General features: G+C 40.1%; 1 protein-coding gene and 1 long non-coding RNA gene across 3 annotated transcripts in view; one reads left to right on the top strand and one right to left on the bottom strand.

Moving 5' to 3' along the window:
* The window catches only part of NCKAP5 (NCK associated protein 5), an 890,605-nt gene that overhangs the window by 210,953 nt on the left and 657,887 nt on the right, over positions 1–21,765 (top strand). The window lies entirely within an intron of this gene.
* Positions 7,831–21,765, bottom strand: part of LOC122481288 — a 78,658-nt gene continuing 64,723 nt past the window's right edge. The window contains exon 3 of the long non-coding RNA XR_006296809.1: positions 7,831–8,062. This is a non-coding gene — a long non-coding RNA (uncharacterized LOC122481288). The remainder of the gene's footprint in view (positions 8,063–21,765) is intronic.

Raw genomic sequence — 21,765 nt, 5'->3', positions numbered from 1 at the left:
TTCTGTAGACCATGCAAGAGTTGAGGGCAAAATGGTGTGGTGGTATTGGAAAGAACTGAACCTATTCAAGAGATGCTTAAAATATAAAGACAGCAGGTTACTCTGAACATCTCATTTATGTTCTCTGAGATTTCTGCCAGGAGAAATACTAGAAGAAAAGTAGCAGGGAGCATTGGGGCTGCCCTTCTAACATGTTATTTTCCTCCTGGTCTTCTGGGGGCAGTAAGAGTGGTGCCTGGAGAAGCAAATTCATTCATTATGCCATGGTCTCTTCTTTCTAGGGAAACAGAATGACATTTCCCCAAACCAAAGGCCACAGCATGGTGATAACAGGGCTTGAATTGACCACATATAAGTGACTAAAATATACCCCTTTCCCTTTTGGTGGATAGAGAGAAAGCAGTGGAAAGGGAAGAGTTGACAGGACATTTTTAGATTAAGGAATGAGAGGTAGGGAAGGATGTGAGCTCAGAATAAACTGCTTTTGAAAAAAAATGTGCTCGAGAGTTATTTTGGGGAGAGCATATTTTATATTACTCAGAACAAGAGAAAGTCACCAATTCTGAAAAACTTCTAACAAGAAATATTTTGGTAGTTGCTTATTTTTTTATTTGCTTGCACATCTTTGGAGATTTTCAAAACTTTAGCTTTTCTTTGTTACATGTCTTTTTATTTCTTGTAAGTCCTTCCCTGTTGGGCAGGAGGTCACAGTCTTTGCCGGATATTGAACTTCATTCATTAACCATCATCAGGAAATTGTTGTCTGCATTGTGGGGTTTTTTTCTTTTTTCTTTTTTTTTTTTTTTAACAATATGAGGGAATCAGGAGTCAGGAAGAAAAAGAAGTTTTCTTTGCACTTAGTAATCTTTGGACCTCTCTTTCTCATGATCAAGAGAATACAAATAGCAGAACAGCATGCAGGTGAGTGGTATCCATAGTGGCAGTCGTGGGCATCTGGGAATGTTGGGGAAGTGATTGATATTGAGACAGTATTGCTGTAACATTGTTCTTCATAGTTTCTGAGAACTACTCCCACTGCCCAAAAATTAAATGCAGATTTTGTGTTTTGTCACTCTAGGTAGAATAATAAAATAAATGGATGGAGATTTAAATATTGGAATGATTTCTAAACAGTATTCTCCAAATAAAATTGCATGTAAGAACGGGCCCCTTCTTATCAATAGTTATATTGTAAAAGGTACTTGTTTGAAACTTGGAATGAATTTTTTTCAGCTTTGTTGAGGCATAATTGGCAAAGCAAATTGTGTGTGTGTGTGTGTGTGTGTGTGTGTGTGTGTGTGTATGCACACTAGAGATCTGCTTTCTCAGCAAACTTCAAGGAAACTTTGCCATTTGTGACAACATGGATTGACTGAAATATATTACGCTAAGTAAAATAAGCTAGACACAGAAAGACAAACACTGCAAGCTTCCCAAAGATTTTCCAACACCCTGCCTCCTTCGGTTATTTCAGTTCCTTCATCCCCAGTGATCTTTTTGCTCTCCTTCATCTCACCTCCTGTGCCACATCCAGAACCACCTTCAAAATCACAGTGTCATCACCTCCTCTCAGACCACATCCTTCTCTCCTCCCAGATGAGTTTAAAAAGCATCCTCAACTTTGTGGAGGACTTCCGGTTTTTGGTTCTATCACTGCTTTTTCTTATCCCTTGTCCAGTTTAACTCCTTGAAAAATAAAGCCGTGCCTCCTACCACCATGCTGCAAGTAAATTAGAATCACTTGGGGTGGGACCCAGGTGTTAGTATTTTTCAAAGCTCCATGGGGATTATAATGTGTATCCAGGGCTGAGAACCTTTGCTCTATCTTCTGAACATCAAAACACACAGTTTTCTAGTGGATAGGTAAGAAATCTTTTTCTAGTTTAATAGGTATTTGTATGGATATTAACAGGGTCATTCTGGAAAAGGAGCATCTCTTAATAACTGTAGCTTCAGGAACACGAATTGCTTGACAGCGGAGAGATAGGTCTCACATATCTCCCTGTAACAGGTTGCCTCTTCCCCAGGGGCCCCTTAAAGTCGAAGTCTCGTCATTCTAAATGAATGGTTCTCAGACAGTGCCTCAATGGCATAATCACTAAGATTAGTGATAGCAGGTGACTTCCAAATTTGTATCTCCATTCTTGACCTCTCCCCTAAGCAAAAGATTTTTGTATATCCTGCCTACTTGACATCTCCAGTTGGATGTCAGTAACTCTCACCTAAAATGACCAAAACTGAACTTGTGATTTTGCTTCTACACCTGCTCTTGCCTCGGTATTCTTCATCTCAGCTAATGGTACCACATGATAGCCAAGCCTCTTATTTACCTGGTAGCTAAGACTGTTATTCACATAGTAGTTAAGTTTAAGCAATTCTTGAGATTGCCTTAGACTTATCACTTACTTTCTCCTATTCACCTATTCTCCTTCTCCTTTCACCATCAGTGACTTCTGGTAGATTTACCCATCAATTATATCCCAACCTGAGCGTTTCTTCCAACATCTACCTCTACCATTCTACTCCCAGCCACTTTCATTTCTTACCTTCCTAAGTGGTCATCATGTTTCTACCTTTGCAGGGGACACTTTTATTGTAGTGCACTGTTTTCTGTTCTTTCCTCAGCAACCAGACTGAATGTTTAAAAAGATAAGTCAGGTCACATCACTGCCTGCTCAGAACTCTTCTTTGAATTCCTATCTTTTACATAAAGAATTCAAATTCATCCCAGGGCCCACAAAGCCCTAGATGACCTAGCCCTTGCCTACCTCTCCTCACACAGTGGCCTTTCTGTTTCTTAGACATACAAATATCTCTTCTCTCAGGGCCTTTGTGCTTACTGTTTCTGTCCCAGTCCCCTCAGTTCTTTACTTCATGATTTCATGGCTTCTTTCCTTTTCATTCAGGTCACTGCCCAAATGTCATTAGCCCAAGAATTATTCCAACCACTTACCTAAAAGATCCACCATTCCCTGTAATATCTAGCCCCTTGCCATGATTTGCTTCTTCATTCCATGTCTAGGCACGAGTTGTAGCTGCTTATATACTGTTTATACAGCTTATACTACTCTGCTACAGTCCTGACGGTACATATCACATCGTTGCATTGATTATGACATCGCATTGGTGATGTTTGAGGTTGCCCAGCGTAGGAGTATTTACATTATGGCAAAAGGTACAAATCAAGTGCTCCCTTGCTAAAGCTTATTGGACATTTATACCAGTGCTTCTGACTATATGGATTCAGATTATGAATTTATGAGTTTGAGTCTGTCTCCCCCAATAGAATTTAAGCTCCATGAGCGTGGGGACTTAGTATGACTTTTGCGTAGGATCACGTTTTAATTGTTTATGATAGTACCTGGACATAGTTGGCATTCAGTCAACGTTTACTGAGTGGAAGGATGGAGAGATATGTGGTTGACAGAATGAATGAATGAAAGTCAGATTTTGGTGAGGGTCTTATTGTAATTTTCAGAAGGACAATTTTTCAAAGGGTCAAATTTCTTATTTTTTCTCCCCTATGTTTTCCTTATATGATTGTTCTCTGAAATATTTCTCTGCTCTAAACATGAGTATACAGGTTCTTTTGTTCTTTTTTTTACATGTGATTTCTTTTGACAGGCATATCATATTTATCATTTTTAGCTAATAACATTTATCTTCTTGTCATGTGTCTGTCTAAATTAAATATGTCTATATTTTCTTGGTATTCTTCATGGTAGCAATAAAACCAAGAAACCCAGGCAAATATACTTAATGGCTAGTATGTTGATACTGCATGTCAACACTGCATGATATGTCTGGTGACATAACATGATGAGTTTAATGCGTTGTCCCTCATGAGTAGTGCCTGGTTCAAAGCACCAGTGAAATTGTAGCGCGTGCAGTCATTAGCCAGCATGCACGTCAATCACATATCCGCATCTGCGGGTTGCATGTCCGTGGAGCGTTTGTGTTTCTGCATTTTACAGAATAAACCTTCACCTTTACTACTCAGAAGATAGCATTAGGGGAGTTTACATCTGGCGAGCCTGCAGCCCACATTACAGGGTTACTTCCTGCCATCTCGTTTTGGAGATCACCTTCTCACCCATCTCTTACTACTCTGACATAAAGAGATGGTGTGAGTCCTGTGGGAACCACTGTGGTGACCTTCTCCTAGACTGTCAAGTGTAGGCTCTAATTAATCACAACACGATGAAATCTGTCCAAATAACTCCAGTGTTTTCAGCCTTTGAGGCCATCTGAACAAAGAACACAGTGACCTCTGGGTGCTTTTGTCTCTGAGCATCTTGCAGAAACTGTTTCCTAAAAGAGGCACAACTCAGGGACACGGGAACTAGACAATCGTACACCGTGCATGCATTGTGCAGACTGGGAAGGGGAGACATAGGGGGCATTGTTGTGCAAAAGTCACAAAGCTACTGGTGACTTTAAAAAAATTTTTAAAAATATTTATTTATTTTTGAGAGAGGGAGAGAGACAGAGACAGAGAGAGACAGAGCCCCAGCGGGGGAGGGCAGAGAGAGAGAGAGAGAGAGGGAGACCAAGAATCCGAAGCAAGTTCCAGGCTCTGAGTTGTCAGCCCAGAGCCTGAAGAGGGGCTCGAACTCACGAACAGCAAGATCATGACCTGAGCTGAAGTCAGCCGCTCAACCAACTGAGCCACTCAGGCACTTCTTTGTGCTTTCTAAAGGACAAAATATCCTTGTAAAAAGTATAGTAGTGTAAGGCCTGAGGACAACCATCCAAACTGTCCTGGGCTTTCTGAATCTGGCCTGCACAGCCAGTTGTGGGTCAGACGAAGATGATTAGCATGGACAGGAGAAGTGGGAGGCAGGCTTGTCTCTTATCTCCCCCTTATTGACCAGAAGCACATTCTACTCCCTTTATGTCCCAAAGAGCAGCCTTTATCACAATGTGGTCCATGCACGTTATGCATAAGATCATCTGTGTGACTGGTTACAAATGTAGGCTCCTGTCTCCAACCCAAGACCTACTGCATCAGGATCTCAGTAGATGTTGGTTTTCTTTTCTTCTCTGTTTCTTTTCTCTGAGGCCCTCAAGAATGTATTGGCTCATCTTTTGTTCTTCCAATTCATCCGTCATTGCTTACGACAATTAAGTTGAATCTTATGAAATTGCTGATATGTGACCATGTATGAGTGGCAAAAATGTGGTTTAATGAGGTTCTAAGTAATGCTAAATTTCAGGCCCTGTCTCAGGTACTGGAAATGCAAGCTAAAAAAACAAAATGGTCCTTGACCTTGAGAAGTTCAGAGTGTGAGTGGAGAGACACATAGGTAAAGAGATAATCTAGGGTGGTTGTGTGTGGTCAGTGCTGTGCTACTTAACAGCTGGTAAGTTTTTAAAGAGCATTGGAACACCAGTATTGTGAACTATAGGTAACTTAAAAGTTATTTAGGTAATTTTTTAGATGACAGATTGATAACAAGCTATCAACGCAAGATAGCACGGTGCTCATTGAGCTTGATGTTAAGAAAAAAACTCATATATCCAGTAGAGTGATTTTCAATGGTGGATACCTTGAGGATGAGGAGAAGGAGAATGTCAAGATCACTTGAGGGTCTGTTTTTTTTTATTTTTTATTATATGAAATTTATTGTCAAATTAGTTTCCATACAACACCCAGTGCTCATCCCAAAAGATGCCGTCTTCAATGCCCATCACCTACTGAGGGTCTGTTTTGAATTACATACCTCTCTTCCCATGGGAGCATCTGCTCTATTTCTCTCAGCGAGAAAACCCATTCCCCTGCTGCTTAGAAGCACTGCCTGAAGGACTTACTGTTGTGAGGAGAGCGTTCAGGTGTGTGGACACAGAAAAAAATGGAAAACTATTGCTCACTTCCAGAGTGGCAAGTCAGAGACAGGTGGTATGTCTCACCCCGTTGGGCAGTTCTTACCTTGTTCTATTTTGACATTTTTACAGCCATGTATAGACTGTCATAAATATTTATCTTATGGGATAAGTGAGCATGGTTGTAAGAGATAACAAGAATAGATTTGATCTGATGGGCTTTGTAATTCATTCAGAAGTGGATGGTGATTCATGGAATTGACAATAGAAAAGAAAAAAAAGAAAGGAAAGTAAGACCTATGAAAACCTGTGAACACCCCTAGTATGGTTCAGATGAAGCAAGTGACACGAAATGATAGCTAAATATAACCATTTTTGTCATGTTCTTTGGGAAGTCTGGAAACAGCGATGCCCCTTGCCAGATATGAGCTGAGATAGAGGAGAAAATAGCTCAGTCAGGCATAAGAAGTGAAATGCTTGGATGCTACAGTGCCCTCTCTTTTTCAGAATACACTTGTAGAATTCAGCTTACTGCCATCCTTCCACAAAGAAATCTTGTCTACTCCACTGGTGGGGACTGTCACCATCTTTCAACTCTTACTACCTTCACCATTTTATGTCACTCAGCTTATGTTTATTAGGGTCTCTTGTTGTGAGCCATTAATTATCTGTTTCTTGGCTTTGTCAAGAGGGAAAGGTCTCCTCTTTCCCCACATTTTGTTCAGGGGTATCCAGCGTCGTTTTTGTAAGTCAAACCAATTGCATTCTATTGGATCCAACTTAATGCATAATAGAATCTTAATAAATATTTGCAGAATGTAGAGAGAGGAGGAAGGAGAAAGCTGAAACTCCCAAATTTTAAAATACCATGTTGTTTGGTAACATACAGTTTGGCTAGAAAAAAAGGACTTTTGAGGGGAAATGAGTTCTTTGAGCATTCTTTCCTAAAGTGATTCCTAAAGTGATAACTAGAATTTATCATCCTCTATTTAAACGAAAAGGCATTTACCTCCAAGCTATAAAAAAAAAATGCTAGTCAACTCCAGATAATTGCGAATAACTTGCTATTTCTGTGATCTGATGTAATTCTCAAATGCTTGCCCTTTGCTTCATGAAAAGCTAGCCTTTTGTGTGTGTGTGTGTCAGTTGGCATAATTAAAAAAAACACAGTAATTTGCTGGCCAAGGAATATGTATTTTGGGAAGTTTGGTAAAGAACAAGTGTGTAGGACATGGGGGTGGGGATTGGCTTTCTAACCCCAGGAGGCTAAAATAACCAGATGATTGCCAGTGATGATGACTGCATTTGCTTCTGAAGCCAAACTTTTAAATGTAATTTGATTTGTGTATATTTTTTAAGTAAGCTCTACATGCAGTGTGTGAGGCTTGAACTCACAGCCCTGAGATCAAGAGCCACAAGTTCTACTGAGTGAGCCAGCCAGCCACCCCCCCCCCTCCCAAAACCAAACTTTTAAAAGCAAAGACCATGATGATGTTTCTAGAACCATAGCTGGTATACACTGATGCTTTTTAAATTAATTTGTTTTCTATAAAACAAATGGCTTCCTTACAGGATGGGACAAAATAGGGCAAATGTCAGTGAAAGGTGGTTTAAGAAGTAAATGAAATAAGTGTTAAATAACTAGCTGTTCTTCCCCAACGTTAACCCGTATAGCAATTTATCAGTTGCTAATTATAGACTGAAGAATCACCTTGTCAAAAGATACCCTATCTTTTTTGCTCTGGCTCTAGATTTTCTTAATTATTTCTTCTTACTGGTATCAAACAGAAGGTTATCTGTCTTAGTAGAAATAAACTAATGGCCACCACTGAGCATATTAACAATATTTGGCTAAAGTAAGTCTCCTCTATCTCTGATCCTAGCAGCCCAGCCCACTTGTTCAATTAGCTCCCCTTCACACACATAAAGATTCTTAAATGTCAAAAGTCATGGCATTCTTCATTCTTCCTTGTTCCAAAGTCCAAGCTTTCAAAGACCAAAGCAACCCACTGTTTATATGCTTTATTAAAAATAGCTCAGAGGCATGGATTCACAGCCCAGGGGACCTGTTTCATAAAACTTTTTGTTTCCCCCCACAACTTAACCTTGTGTTCTTCTTAAAGATCAAAAGAGAAGATGTCCCATAAACTTCTCATTATTTCTAGAAGATTCTTTCCTCTGGCAGATTTACTTTTAAAAATGTATACAACTTAACATTCCTCTCTGTTGTGAAAGTGACCTGAGGGAGGAGAGAGAAACAAGATGGATAGTTAAATTCTCAAGAATTCATGTTATATTAGTGGCTTAGATTTTTTCTTAGCATATAACAATAGCTGGATCATACAGAAAGGGAAAGTGGCCTTGTATTTTGAAGCATATTTGTCATAGCACCTTCTCCTGGAAAATGAGTACTTGTCCCAGGGATTTCTTGGGTTCTAGCCTTGTCAACTCCAAACACTTAATAGAGCTTTTGCTTTAGCAAATCTCTTATCAGTGCCTCAATTCTCTGACATATCAAATAGATCCTCATACCCACTATCTCTGCTGTAAGAATGCTGTAAGAATGAACATAATTGATCAGTGACAGTGCAATAGTATTTAATCTCAGAATGAGAGCTGCACTGTATGACAGGGGTGCGTTATCCAGTTGCTAATATATGTGTCAAGGTCTTCTTAGGCTGTGGAGGCTTATGTAATTTTCTCTGTTGTTAATGAGCTGGAATGCAATGGCAGACCCTGGGTGTGCATTTTTTCCTAGCAGAATTTCATTATTAGTAGTAACTTGTATGTTTTATGGGACTCTCACATCTTTAAACATTTATTGGTATCCCTCGACAATAGCACGTTGCTATTACTTTGTGCAGAACTTCAGTCCTTTACCCCATTAAAAACGAAGTGCCAGTAATGATAAACTGATGTTTTTTTTCTAACCAAATTATTAAATTTAGAAATTTGATTCAAACAAATAATTCAAGAAATCATTCTATCAGTTTTTCCTTTAATTGTACCCTTTAAATTTTTGAGAATTTTTACTATTACTTGCTAATGTTTAAATCCAGACTTCTTAAAAGTTTGATTGAAACATATGTACCTGATGGAGTAAAACACACTTAAACCTCAGAGTATAGCACCTATCATAGCATTTGCTTATAGTCCAAAGAATCAATTGCTAACTTTGAAGGTAAATTTGTTTAGGTTTATGTGTTCTCTGTGAAAGCATGAAATTTATCATAAGAATGGCGCATCTTTCCCCAGGAGATTTATTATTGGTATAATGAGGATATTAGTTTGCTAGAATTGCCATAATTATGTACCATACTCTGAGTGGCTTCAACAGCGGGACTTTTTTTTCTCACAGTCCCGGAGGCTGGAAGAAGTCTGAGATTTAGATATCGGCAGGTGTGGTTTCTTCTGAAGCTTCTCTTTGTGGTAGACGGCCACCTTCTCGCTGTGTGTTCATGTGATTGTCTCTCTGTGCCTGTGTCTGACATCTCTGTGTCCTCGTCTTCTCTTATAGGAGCACCGGTCGTGTTGGATTGGGGACCAGCTTAACAGCCCCATTTTAATTTAATCACCTTTTTAACAGCTCTGTCTTAAAACATAGTTCTAGTCTGAAGTACTGGGGTGGGTATGGATTTTGGTGGGACACAAGTCAGCCCCAAACAATCAGGAAAATTCTACATCAGACTGCTTTGAACCCCTTCCTGTAACAAAGACATTCAGCAGGGCATTAATGCAGAGCCCCAGTTTATCAACCTGCATCTTAAACAGAGCTGCCCTGAATTTGGGGCACCTAGGACATGAGCCGTCTCAAGCCAGTAAGGACTCCAAGGCAAGAGAAGTTTGGATGAAGTTTAAGGAGTACAGCTAAGTTCAAGGAGTGGCAGAGCTAAACTCAAAACCCAGATATGCTAAGTGTGAACTGAACACGTCGTGTAGGAAGGAAACATAGTCCGTTACATTGATGTATTTGTAAGTTACATTCCTTTTTTTTAAGTTGATCTGTTTATTTTAAGAAAGAGAAAGAGCAAGCATGAGCAGGGGAGGGGCAGAGAGAGAGGGATAGAGAGAGAATCCCAAGCAGGTTCTGCACCGTCAGTGCAGAGCCTGATGCAGGCATTGAACTCAACAACCGTGTGATGGTGACCTGAGTTAAAACCAAGAGTCAGACACCTAACCAACTGAGCCACCCAGGAGCCCTGCATTCCTTATAATAATAAAATAAAGAAGATGGGGGGTGGGTTTGGGAGTAGGGTGGGGGGGGTGGGGAGGGGGTGGGAAAGCTCAATTGCTAAGAGGCCTAACTTCTAATATAGCCACAAGGGGGTTGTTGATTTATCACAGGAGCCCCTGAAGGATCTAACGCTTTTAGTGTCTAGTATTTATTATAGTAATGTCATGTATGTGTCACTAATAGACACCCAGGATCCTGGGACAAATCAGGTGACATTATTTAATGAATGCCTGCTGTGATCCTGAAGCCATGAGATGCCATTAGGGATTCACGTCTGCCTGACAGAGGCCCTCCTGCATGTCACTTTCAGAAGTGGACTCAGTTTTAGTCATTTCTGGTAGCAAAAGAGAAATCATTACCTGAAAAGTATAACCCTTCACTCTACAAATGAGTTATCTCAAGGCCACAATGATGGAGGAACTTATTCAAACATCCCAGCTTATTATCAGCTCCTCTAGAATTAGGACGACTGTCTTGTTTCACTGAGCGGTTTTCACTTCAACTCACTAACTCCATTTATATCCATAATTACTATTCACGCCTTTGCTTTTAACACATGTTCACCCTGTGGGTTTCATGCATTTCCCTCTACAGTTCACTATAGTGAACAACTGGGATGGGCATTCTCTTCAATTTGAAACATTAGCAAGACAGTGTTGTCAAAGGGTAAAATCATCGTGAATTTCAGTCCTTGTGTTAAGACACGTTCATTTAAGCTGTTGGCACTTGGCGGGGTTAAAGAAAACAAGAAAGTGTGACCTTTGAACCACCAGACCTGGATCTGATTCCCAGCACAGCCACTTGTTAGCTGTTTGATAGAACACAAATTGCCTTCCTTGTCTGCACTTGTTTCCTTATGTGTATGAATGATAATAATAACTGCCTGGCCAGGTAACTGTAAGGAATTGCGAAAATATATGTTTCATTGCATTTAATGTCAGGTACATCCAAGACATTCTGTAAGTGGCATCTGTCTCTTCCCTGCTTTTCTCTTGAAGCTCTAAGAAATTATGGCTATTTTAGTAGACAGAAGGTGTGATTTTTCAACTCTTATATTTGTGGAAGGCCTACACCCCTGTATTCTTGGAATATCAGATACTTAAGACCATAAAATGGAGAAATTTCTACCTCCTTCAGTGCTGACAGATAGAATAATCACCAATGTCTTCTTAAGAGCAACATGCCTTGAAAATCCCCAAATACAATATAAAGTTTCAAACATGAAGCCTGACTAGCCATTCATTTTGCTTTAAGAAATTTATATCCCACTTTTCATACAAAGATTAGCATAAAAAATCAATTTGGGGAACTGAAATAGAAAATAAAATATCAGTGGTAATTACTTCACTTAGCAAAGTAATTCTTAAAGATGGCCATAATTTTCATAATAGGCAATTGATTACAATAGTAACATGAGAAGTGAATAATTATTTAAACTCAGCTTTTAATGGGGTTTTTATGACAACACAGAATATGTAAAAATAAAGATATGTATGCACAATCAATATATCATTAGGCTAAAATTCTTATTTAACTTTTTTATGGTTTTTTATTCTGTGCGTTCATATAGAGCGAGTGACAGATTTAAAATGAAGGAGATTTACAGTAAAGGTAAAATACATACAGGATTAAGGAGCTTTTCTTTTGGTGATACCCAGCCCCCAAACCCTAGACTGATTTTTAGGTCTCTCCCTATATGAATTGCAATATTCACAGTCTTTGCTTGTATGTGTTTGTTCAACTAAAGGAAAGGGAAAAGGTATATGCATACCATAGAGCAGGAGTTAGTGGTCAAATAGGAAGAATTTCCAGTAATCTAGGAACTAGGATCTGGGTTATATTTCTGTTGTGAGGGATAGCAATTTTCTTGTTGGAAGTAAACATTTTGTTGCTTTGGTTAGGAGTGAGAGGGGAAGAAACTATAACACAGTGACTATAGATCAGAAAGCAGATTGCCACTTTTGCATCCCACCTCCATTGAGACATTCCACAGATATGCAACAAGCTGGGCAGATTACCTTCCGGCTCTGTGCCCACATTTGATAATCTGCCAAGTGTCGATGACAATAAGGCTCACACCATTGGGCCACACAGAACTTGAGCAAGATACCTAATGTAAAACACTTAGCACAATGCAGGCCATACAATTAGCACTCAGCAAATGTTTGCCTTTATTAAAGAAGGTAGTGAACAATGACAAGTAAATGAACATTTACTTCATTTATGTCATTTGCACTTGAATGCTGTACATCTTCGATGTCTATACATTGTGCTTGGGTATCTACACATCTTCGATTCACAGAAGAGACCCAGCTCAGCCAGGACTTAAAGGAGCTGATCCCTCTTCTCAAGATGAAAAATCTAACATCAGAAGCTGTTTTTCTGCCCTGCACCAGTGTGAGGGGCACCCTAATTCAGGAATTTTACTAATTACTTTCTGGCAAAGCATCTGGTGCTCCACGCTTTAATTAGCATGCACTGCTATTTCTTCTGTAAGACGTGCAGCAGTCCTCTCGAAGGGGATGGTTATGAATGGGGAACAGCTTGATAACGAAGCCAAATCTACATGCACCCCACTGGAGGAAATTCTTTTTATGTGCAAATATGGAAGAACAGTAGCAGACAGTGTAGAGTGATAGAAAGAGCATGGACTTGGGAGCTGGACAGTCATAGGATTGAGCTCCACTCTGCCACTCACCACCTATGTGACTTTGGACAAGTTATTCAATTCTTGGGAGTGATCACTTATGAAATGGGGAAATAATAGCTACTTGCTGGGAAGATTCAATAAAATAAGATGATGAACATAAAGTGCCTGAGCTGATATCTGTCTGTCCCATGGCTTGCACTCCATTGACCGTAATTTTAATTGCCACTGTTAAGAGCTTCGCTGTGCCCATTCAGTGCTTACAAGGAGTGGCCTAGCTTTACGGAGTGCCAGCTTTACAAGTATTAATTAATTCATTTGATCTTCTTAAAACCCATATGAGGCAGGAATAATTATTAGTGTAAGTCCCATTTTACAGATGAGAAAACTGAGGCACAAAATGGCTAAAGGAGTTGCCTAAGGTCAGACAACCAGGGAATTACAGAACCAGGCCTTGAACCCAAGCCAGCTGACTCCAGCATCCACACTCATACCACTGAAATAAACCATTCTCGTTCCACTGAAATAAACCATCTCTGAAGAGATTGGTAACTAGCTTTCCTCCTCTGTTTCTCCTTCTCATAGTAAATTGGGTCCCTTCCGTAGCACTTACCACCACCTTGTACTAGATTCACAAATGCACATGGCTCCCTTGGGAGGCCAAAAGATCCTTCCCCATCTTTTTCACATTTGGTTCCCGGAGGTATTTGATGCCATCCTCCACCATGTACGTAAGCAACAAATAGTATAAAAATTGAGGCACACAAATTTTGGAGAAAGCCTAAATGCCCATCAACTGATGAATGGATAAAGAAATTGTGGTTTATATACACAATGGAGTACTATGTGACAATGAGAAAGAATGAAATATGCCCTTTGTAGCAACGTGGATGGAACTGAAGAGTGTGATGCTAAGTGAAATAAGCCATACAGAGAAAGACAGATACCATATGATTTCACTCTTATGTGGATCCTGAGAAACCTAACAGAAACCCATGGGGGAGGGGAAGGAAAAAAAGAAAAAAAGAGGTTAGAGTGGGAGAGAGAGCCAAAGCATAAGAGACTCTTAAAAACTGAGAACAAACTGAGGGTTGATGGGGGGGTGGGAGGGAGGGTAGGGTAGGTGATGGGCATTGAAGAGGGCATCTTTTGGGATGAGCACTGGGTGATGTATGGAAACTAATTTGACAATAAATTTCATATAATAAAAAAAATTGAGGCAAAGAAGATTGGAGGAATTTTCTCTGACAGGACAATCATATTCCAACGTGTTTAGCAATGCAGTCTGATTGACTCTCAAGACATTTTCAGACATGATTATGGAAAGTCTTGAAGGAAGATGGGAAGATGGTCAATTGCCATCACTCCCGACTGTACTACTAACTCTTGAAAAGGTGATGGTGTGTGACTTAGATGCATTGTAGTTGTAGGAATGAGCAGCCATTAAGAATTTCTGTGTGACTTCACTTCCACACTGTATTTGTTGAGTTCCTCAAGGCCATGGCTTTTCCTAGTCCTGTGAGGAAGCAGAGAGCATTGGTTATGTATTAAATGGCTGAGCAGGCTTCGAAGTCAGACCAAGTGACTCTACTGTGTTCTTCCAATTTACCATGCACTCATCAATACCTCTTCAAATTCCAGGATCCAGTTTTATGTAAAAAAGAAAAAAAAAACTGAATCTGCTTATTCTCATCCCTTGTTGTATGTGTGTGTGTGCATGTGTGTGTGTGTGTGTGTGTGTGTGTGTGTGTGTGTGACTGTGTGTGTAGAACAGCTCACAAATGAATTAACCACCTGCGGCCTGTAAAACTCTTGGAGCTGATAGAGCAATAAAAATTGTACTTTCTGAACTAACCCTGGGTAGATTAATTTGTAGAGGCTTTGCGTTCATTTTGCTCGTTACCACGAAGGGACAATTCAGACAACCCGGGGCAAATCTTAGCCTCATAATTAATTATTCCAAAAAACTAGCAAGGAAGAGGTCCCTTTGTTGGGTAGTAGAAACCCCTTTTTTAAAGCCAGAATTTTCTCTCAAAAGGGAACCTTTTAGAGAAGTGGTGTCAAGTGGTCCTCCTCTGTGGTGATGGATTTACTCATGAGATGTTCAGCCCAAAGCTCATGCGTCTAACCTGCATTGGGTATCGACATGCTGTCCAACGCTGAGCATGTCATTTAACCTCACAGCTCAAGTCACCTATCTGTGAAGTGAGAGAATGGTTACATCCCTCCCTCAAAAGTAAAACAGAGTAAAGGCAGCCCTTAAAATTTTTACTCTGGAATACTAGAAGCTAAGGGGTATATTCACGAATATACATTTCTATTTGCTCTATCATTAACATCCTTTACAAATTTTTGTCTCGTTGCATGGAAAATATTTCTGAAATGTTCAAGTTATAAGTGCAGGCATGGTTATAATTTTACCTTTCTATGATGACTGTGTGATTGTTGCCTCAGGGTCAATATTCTAAAATTTTTTTCTCTGTAGAAGACACTGCAGAGTGGACCACTGAGCTAACTGACTCCAGAAAAAGCATTGACATTTGTTTCTTTGGCTGAAATGAAATATCCTCCTGAGCATTGATTATTTCTTCTAGAAATGGGGTATTAGACCTGAATCTGGTTAATTATGTGCATCAGTTCATTGGATTCTGGTTAATAGGGGCTTGCATTATTTGTCTAGAATGGAATGTTTCGTTTGGTGCTTGATGGTGTTAGTGAGACAATTTCTTTAGCACAGAGAGGCAAAGGTGCATTAAAAAATAATTCAAGGGGCGCCTGGGTGGCGCAGTCGGTTAAGCGTCCGACTTCAGCCAGGTCACAATCTCGCGGTCCGTGAGTTCGAGCCCCGCGTCAGGCTCTGGGCTGATGGCTCGGAGCCTGGAGCCTGTTTCCGATTCTGTGTCTCCCTCTCTCTCTGCCCCTTCCCCGTTCATGCTCTGTCTCTCTCTGTCCCAAAAATAAATAAACGTTGAAAAAAAATAATAATTCAAGAGGAAATGTTACATTGAGCATTTCTTTATCAGGGCACTTGACTCTTGAGCCTAGAAATAATGAAGATGTCCCCATTAGATGCATAGCTCCCCAGTGATGCTCTGAAGTTTCCCTGAAGGCATACTTCTTTATCACTTGGAATATCCTTTCTTGACTATTCGGAAATGGCAGAGTTAGACAGGATTTGACACATATGTAACACATACATGAGCTAAATATAGCTGCCTGGGGAAGAAAGAAATGTATTTCCTGACAGTTGTGTAAATAGTATCCACTCTCACCAGCTGGAGAACCATCTGAGAAACAGCCCAACCTCCACTCTGGGTCACTGTCCTCAAACCAAGGGAGCAGGAAAAGGAAGTACATATGTTACCTTCCCAGTCATTGTTTGTCACTTTGCAGGTGGGAATGTGGAGTGCTGTGTTTGTAGCTACTGGAAGGGCAGGCGCTCTTCTCTAGCAGCATCCCACACCCTCAGGTGGCATCAGCCTGCAGTCCAGCTGTTGTCGCTAAGGTTCAGTCACTTAAAACAGGTCCTGGGTTGGCTGTTTATGCACTTAAGTGGAAAAGCGGTACCCAAGTCAACCCTGAGATTTAGCGAGGACACAATAATTGCTTTCCTTTCAACCACAGGTGATGCATTTGCCACCATGGAGTATAACACGCTGCTGCTTTCAGTCATAACAGGAGCGACGGGAGAGAAACACAGGAGGAAATAGAAAATGTCAAAGAGCTCAGGGTTGGAAATTGCATTTTGCAGATGCCATTAAGCTCTGTCAGGAGAGAAGATGAAAATGCTAATTGACAGATTTAGTTATGTTTTATTGTCTGTGAGCTGCTGAGTAAGTCATCAGATGATGCTGTTTAATCATTAATGTAAAACTTTGGAGAAATTCGTCAGTTGTTTGCTATTCATCTTACACCCTCTCCACAAAGGTGTCTTAAACTACTCTACCCTGCCGGCAAGAAAAGGAGAGAGTATAAATATTTATATTCAGCCCCAGAACTGATAAAAGTTAATCTGTGCAGCACAAGAATATTAATTATAGTGTAAAAAATTTAGTATCAGTCAAGGACAATTAGGGTACCTTTTATATTTCACCTAAAACTGCGCGTGCGCGCGCGCGCACACACACACACACACACACACACACACACACATTCACTTACATGCACGTCTTCACCCAGAGTTTCTTCATCTGTAAAATAAGTAGACTAATAGTAATTATATGCCACATTGGTGTGTGTGTATGTGTGTGCGTGCATCTATGTGTGAATTAAATAAATTAATATATGTTAATTGTATATAGTGTATGCTCAATAGTTTTTAGCTGCCACAAACACTGTGTGATTCAGTAAGTTATACATCAAAAATAAAGTTATAATTAAGAGACTTGCAAACTATTTTTCTTTTTGTTAATAGATGTTTTATGCCACAAACCTGTACTTTTTTTTTAATGTTTATTTATTTTGAGAGAGAGAGCACAAACAGGGGAGGAGCAGAGAGAGATGGAGAGAGAGAATCCCAAATAGGCTCCATGCTGTGAGTGCGGTGCCCGATGCAGGGGCCAGTCCCTTGACCATGAAATCATGATCTGAGCCGAAATCAAAAGTTGGATGCTTAAATGACTGAGCCTATACTTTTAAAAAACAGTATACAACACATCTTTTTAAAAGAGTTAGTTATTGATATATTAAGGGGGAAAAAAACACTTTTCTTTATCCTATTCCCTTCTAATTCTGGAAAATAGTGCCCAGTATTACATTCTCTTTCATTTTCATAGCATCTTCACCCCCCAGGTTAAAGCTTACAGCTCAAGGGTAACAGGAGAACATTTAAGCAACATAGATTCCTCAGACTTGTCCCAAAGCCACAGCTCAGAAGACCAGAATTCATTTTGTAAGACTCCTTGGGTGATTTGGTGAAGCTGGGCAGAGCGGTGGTGAACTCTTCTTCCCTGTACAGCGTATGATGGTCTGTATTCGTTTTCTAGTGCCACCGTAACAAGTGCCACAGGCTGGGTGTCTTAAACAGTAAACATTGATGTTATCACAGTTATGGAGGCTAGAAATCCATGATCAAGGTGTTGGCAAGGTCATTTTTATTGTGAGGCTTCTCCCCTCAGCTTGTAGATGGCTGTCTTTTCCTGGTATGTCCACATAGTTTTTCTTCTGTGCCTCTCTGTGTCCTAATGGCCACTTCTTATAAGGACACCAGTCATGTTGGATTAGAGCCCACCCTAATGATCTTATTTAATAGTATTCACCTCTTTAAAGGTTGTATCTTCAAATACAGTCACATTCTGAGATTCTGAGGATTAGGACTTAAACATGTATTTTGGGGGTATACAATTCAGCCCATAGTAGAGTCCTTTGTCTTCTTTAGTGTATTCAAAATTCTGGAGCATTCAGCAGTTATAAAATGCACACACTATTCCAGAATTAGCTGTGATGACTAAATTAATTGAGTAATCATTTGATGTCTCATAGTACAAATATTTTCTCTTGTATCTAACCTGAATTTCACAATTTAGGTGACTTTATGTTACAGCCATTGTCGAGTCCATTCTCCCCTTCAGCTTCTCTCCAGTGCTTTGCCCATTTTGCCAGCTGATAAAAACACCTCCGATTTTATCAGCTATTTTCTCTCTCTCTCTCTCTTTAAGTATGATTTATTGTTAAGTTAGCTAACATACAGTGTATACAGTGTGCTCTTAGCTTCGGGAGTAGATTCCCATGATTCATTGCTTACATACAACACCCAGTGCTCATCCCAACAAGTGCCCTCCTCAATGCCCATCACCCATTTTTCCTTCTCCCCCAATACCCCATCAACCCTCAGTTCTCTGTATTTAAGAGTCTCTTATGGTTTGCCTCCCCTCCTCTCTGTTTGAAACTATTTTTTCCCATCCCTTCCCTGCAATGGTCCTGTTAAAGTTCTCAAATTCCACTTATGAATGAAAACATATGTCTTTCTCTGAATGACTTATTTCACTTAGCATAATACTCTCCAGTTCCATCCATGTTGTTGCAAATGGCAACATTTCATTCTTTCTCATTGCTAAGTAGTATTCCATTGTATGTATAAACCACATCTTCTTTATCCATCCATCAGTTGATGGACTTTTGGACTCTTTCTATATATTTTTTTCTAATTTAGTTTTTAATGTTTATATTTGAGAGAGAGAGAGAGAGACAAAGAGAGAGTAGGGAGCAGGGCAGGGAGAGAGGAAGACACAGAACCTGAAGCAGGCTCCAGGCTCCGAGCTGTCAGCACAGGCCCCATGTGGGTCTTGAACTTACGAACCATGAGATCATGACCTAAACTTCAGTCAGACATTCAACAGATTGAGCCACCCAGGCGCCCCTCTTTTACTCTTTTTTAAGGCTTAACTATTCTTTTTTTTTTAAATTTTTTAATGTTTATTTATTTTTGAGACAGAGAGAGACAGAGCATGAACAGGGGAGGGGCAGAGAGAGAGGGAGACACAGAATCTGAAACAGGCTCCAGGCTCCGAGCTGTCAGCACAGAGCCCGACGCAGGGCTCGAACTCACAGACCGTGAGATCATGACCTGAGCCAAAGTCGGCCGCTCAACCGACCAAGCCACCCAGGCGCCCCATGGCTTAACTATTCTTTATTAAAACTGATGGTGTCTTTGGTAGGTAAATTCCACCTCGAGCTCCTCTGCTTCTATTATTTTTTTCTCTTTTGCTACATCTACTGGAAAACTGTGAAGCCTGCCTGGAACTCCCTCTTCTTTTTATTTATTTATTTATTTATTTATTTATTTATTTATTAACGTTTATTTATTTTTGAGACAGAGAGAGACAGAGCATGAACGGGGGAGGGTCAGAGAGAGAGTGAGACACAGAATCTGAAACAGGCTCCAGGCTCTGAGCTGTCAGCACAGAGCCCGACGCGGGGCTCGAACCCACGGACCGTGAGATCATGACCTGAGCCGAAGTCGGCCGCCCAACCGACTGAGCCACCCAGGGGCCCCATCCCTCTTCTTTTTAAATGCAGTCCCTAGCGAACCCCTCCCTTGCCCACTGGCCATTTTGCTACCCCCTGCTTGCACTTTGTCCACCACGGGCCGGTGCACTGCAAAGTAGGAGTAGCTGACGAGGCCAGACGTGAAGGCTGAACCACTCCTGATGGCTCTGCCAGTGTAGCCTCTGTCTTAGAACAGCCCCTCTCAAATAGCCCCCCTCTCAGGCTTCTTCAACAACTTAGTGGAAAACTCAATTCTATCTTCTGAAATTTTAATAGAGGAGGTTTAATGGCTGATATATGAGGGTAAAGGAAATAGTTAAATGAAACTCTAAATGTTTCCTTAAACAAATTCCATTTTATTGTCTTACTTTTTCTTCATAATAAGAGGTTCATGGTAACTACAGGGCATTTCCACATAAAGGGTGTATTTAATCATTTGTCCTATGATTATAGATACCCTAGGGGAATAAAAATCTAATATTATGATTGCTGTAAGTTTTTCTTTCCATGAAACTTTCCAGCATTTAATCATATTTCAGCACTACTCATCCAAAGTTGAAATGCAAGTTCATTTTAAATTAAACATGAGGCATGCATCCAGTCTACCTTTTGAATAAAATTTGTATATATTTTTCTCCATTTGTAGATGGGTTGGTTGCTTTCACTCCTTGTTACCAAGACATCATAACTGAGTTCACAGTGTTTGGTATTTTCCCCATGTTTCTGTTATGTGTTCATTATTTAATGCTCTTAAATTTTTAACATTTTGGCTGTCAAAGTATGTCAAGTGCTGTCCAGGCCAGGGAGCCTCTAGGAGCTGTATCTGGTGGTAAGAGAAGTCAGAAAGTGTTAATCTTTTTCAACTTCTTCTTCTGCCTCTGTCATTTGGATCTCAATTTTTCCTCTTAAAAACATACTAAGTTTTAAACATCTTGATTCTCATAAGAACTCAGCTGCTCTGTTGAAGACAAAATAGATTAAAAAATACTAGTCTTCCCCAACCTTCTGCATCTTGGGCTTCATCCACTTCCTCAAGTCCTCCATTTGCTACTTTCCACCCAAAATGGCATAATGAGAGTGTTCAATGTTCAATGAATTTGAGGACGGAGTACAAGATTTCCAATTTGCAGGGATGTGTATAAATCAACATGGGAAGATTACCATAGTCTTTTCTGCAGTGAGAGGTAGCATGTTGGAATAGAGAGAATACAGCTTTGGAGGTAGAGGAACATGGTTTCAAATTTGGTTCTACTGACTAGGTAACTATGGGCTGAATGGAAGTAGGTAGAGAGTAGGGTGATGTTCATATTTGAGCTCTGAGGATGTGGACAGTGCCTGGTCTGCATCAGAATTTTTCCACCTTGACACCATTGATAGCCTGAAAAATTCATCATTGTGGGGACTGTCCTGAATATCGTAAGAGGCTTAGCAGCATCCCTGGCTTTTACCCACTTGCTGCCAGGACCTCCTCCCTTCTTTCCCAGATACAACAACCAAATAAAAAAATGTCTCCTGGAGTTCAAGGTCACCCCACAGTGGCAAGCACTGGTATACCTTTTCCCTTTTAGACTTACCACTGGAAGAACCCTACAGGTATGAATATCCTATTGTCTTATGAAGAATCCAAGGCTAAGGAAGGACTAATATTTAAGGATTTTTCAGAGGCCTGAAGAATTTTAGCAACCATATTAAATATATTTACTAGTTTTTAAGCAATATAGAAAACCTTTCAAATGCTGTTTTCCTAGATCCTAGGGGGAGAGAGTTATTATTTCTACCCTTTTTTTCCATTACTAACACTGCTGCATTTTGTGAATCCTCAAAAAAAAAAAGTCATTTATTTAGTCCAAGCAATACATTTGGTCTACAACCTGCAGAACAATTAGAATCTTCATTTCATTTTGGGTACACTAAGACCATAAATAGCAATGGCACTGGACCATGATTATTAAGCTATCTTCATTCTTTGCATAGAATTGGGATTTTAATATTTCTCAGGTCGTTTCTCACGTAACAATATAAAGGTAAAAAAAAAAGTTGTAGGTGCTGAAGATGGAGGATTTGGTAGCCAGCT

This window comes from Prionailurus bengalensis, chromosome C1 (assembly GCF_016509475.1).
Source record: "Prionailurus bengalensis isolate Pbe53 chromosome C1, Fcat_Pben_1.1_paternal_pri, whole genome shotgun sequence".
Taxonomy (NCBI): Eukaryota; Metazoa; Chordata; class Mammalia; order Carnivora; family Felidae; genus Prionailurus; species Prionailurus bengalensis.
Note: the sequence above shows the minus strand (reverse complement) of the source record. Positions and strands in the feature narration are given on the sequence as shown.